This window comes from Solanum tuberosum, unplaced genomic scaffold, assembly GCF_000226075.1.
Source record: "Solanum tuberosum cultivar DM 1-3 516 R44 unplaced genomic scaffold, SolTub_3.0 scf00039, whole genome shotgun sequence".
In the NCBI taxonomy this organism is placed as follows: domain Eukaryota; kingdom Viridiplantae; phylum Streptophyta; class Magnoliopsida; order Solanales; family Solanaceae; genus Solanum; species Solanum tuberosum.
In genome coordinates this window covers 844,592-847,363 of record NW_006238968.1, presented here as the reverse complement: position 1 = coordinate 847,363, position 2,772 = coordinate 844,592, and the positions used below count along the sequence as shown (strand labels likewise).

The 2,772-nt window shown below is 31.9% G+C and overlaps 1 protein-coding gene across 1 annotated transcript in view; it reads left to right on the top strand.

The window, feature by feature from the left end:
* Positions 1-2,772, top strand: part of LOC102577907 (calcium-dependent protein kinase 3) — an 11,362-nt gene that overhangs the window by 3,018 nt on the left and 5,572 nt on the right.

Below are 2,772 nucleotides of genomic sequence, written 5' to 3'. Positions count from 1 at the left end.
TGCATAACATGATAATTGAGGATGAACGTGATCTCAATGCACCAATTCAAGATGCCGTAGAGGCTCCAAATCCAACTATAGAAATGGTGATAGATGAAAATCTCCGGTTTGAACAATTTTTAGCTAGACATAAAAAAATTAAGGACAAAAATGATCATTTTGAATTTCGTAATGCATTTAGAGCATTTATGGGAGCAACGTAATGATTTTGAAAATTGAGTGTTTATGTAATTGTATGTCACTTTTATTTGAATTTGTCCCCTTATTTATGTATTATATTATATTTCCTTGGAATTTATGTTATTTAAAAATTTAGAATAAAAAATAATTTTATATCACATTAAAAATTATATAAAGTAATTATTTGGGAAAAAAGAAATAAAGGATTTATATTATGAAATAAGAAAATAAGAATGAAATAGAAATAATAATATAATATTGAGGAGAGAGAAAAAAATTCCTTTTTAGAGAGTAAAATAGAGAATTGGATTGGAGTTGGTTGTCTGAAAAAAATAGAGAACTCTATATTTGGAGAGTAAAATAGAGGATTGGGTTGGAGATGCCCTAAGATTTCAAAAGATCTTGCAGATCTGTATTTTCTATGTTCTGTAATGCAGTTCGCCGTCGTAGTTCTGATAACCTAAGAGGATTTTTCATGCTATAATCATGATCCAATCTAGTTTCCTAAACCCAAATTTCACCTTGCTACTATTCACTGCCATCTGTGGCCTGTGGGTAGTGAAGGTGATTGAGTAAGACTCTTTAACCGAGATGTGAGTTTCTGTAGGAGCATCTCTCATCACTGACCTATCCGTTTCCTGGTAAGGCAATGTGTCTGTTACAAGATTGCCAGAAGTGTTAGCATAGAGCACTTGTTCGGTGAATATGTCAAGAATTCTTTTCTTCCAGTGTAGACTCTAGAGTACCTTGGAAATTTTTTCTTTTCTTCCAGTCTAGACTCTAGAGTACCTTGGAAGAGTTTAAGTGTCTCCAAGAAAAACTACAAGTTTCAGAAAAAAAATTATACTCATTGATCAAGTGTTAAAGTTGCAAGCTAGTTAATTGAAAAGTAGTTTATAGAAATCAGTGCCATTAAACATCTTTGTAAATATATTTGTCCATGATCCATGACTAATTTTAGAAGTTGTCCCAGATTACGTATATTGTGACTGAATATATACTCCCGGAGAGTTCCAAATAAACCTTGTGCTAGACAAAAGGGACCAGTATTTGAGAATATCCTCCTTTTTTGGTTTATTTTGGTGCACCCCGAGTTCCTCATTTGTATAGATGATTGCATGTCTTTTCTATAGAACCATATTTTTGTGTAGGTTCTCTCCTTTCTCGTATATTGCTTGTATACAAGAGAGTTATCCCAAATCAATAGAATTATTACTTTACCAAAAAAAGAGAGGGTGTATTTGAGTTCTCTATCCCTTAAGATATCCTTGGCTGAGTCAGGCACAAGTCATGACCCATGTATGTATGAAAGAGAAAAAGGTGGCCGTGGTTGATCCTAGAACATCTGAAGTATAGGAATATATTTATTGATTAGAGCGAAAAACCAGATATAACCTCCCAAAGTAGAGATTCATAAAATCACCAGAGAAACTACAAAAGTTTGCATAAGATTTTAATTTTTTTACAACTCTCCTCTCCTCGTTTTACCCAAGGGTGTAGCCTAGTGGTCAATGAAGTGGGAGAAGAACCATGAGATCTCAGGTTTAGATACCAGCGAAGGCAAAAAAATTAATTAGTTACCCGCCTGTATAGTCAAGGTGTGCATAAGCCAGCCTGGACAACACCATCATAAAAAAAACTTGTCCCTCTTGTTTTTTGTTACTTTCCCATTAACTGGATTTAAAAAATTCTGCTGATACTTGAGCTAATTACTCATTTGTTCCTACAAGGAGCTAATAAAACTTTTAATCCGATTTAATAAAATACCGATTAAGACTTTTTGGGCGGACTTAATAAATTCTTTGTCCAAGATAGCATGTTGTCAACCAAACAAAATCCACTTGGATCTTTGTAGAATATCCTAGATCAGTGGTACTGGCATCTCAAAAGATTGTAAGTGATGCATAAGTTTGAAGTTAAAATATTACTTAAATTTGTTAAACAAACCTTAGTGGATCCATCCCAACTTACTATAGAGGACATTTTCTCAGTTTATTTTTGCTTTTTTTTTTTGCCTTGTTATTTGTTATTATTATTTTCACTCTTTTTTGGGAGATATGTATAAGCACATCCCCAGGGCCGTCTTAACCCCTAGGCCACTAAAGCCATCGCTTGGGGCCCCATATATTTTGGGACCCCCATTTTAAAAAACAATTACTTATATATGTTATTTAAAAAATAATAATTATATGTATTATGAGTGTTATGATTTCTACTAAGGAAATTGCATATGAGATGAAAATAAACTGAATTTCGTAAGAAACAATTTGATGAAAATGTGGATAGCGAAATCACAAAGTCCTTTGAAGAACCTTTTAGAATTGATTGTTTTATATATGTAGAGTAGATCAAACTATTTTTTCACTTCAAAATAGATTTAAATCAATTGAAACATATGGAAATATTTTTGATTTCTTATTTAGTGGTAAAATATTGAGATCACTAGATGATGAGAATTTTTTTTTTTGTCTTAACTTTGAACTTTCTTTATCATGTGATAGTTATTATGATATTGATGGTTTAGATTCATTTTTTGAATTAAAAGTGTTAAGGGAAATAATACAAGTAGAAGATAATGATCTAATTAAAATT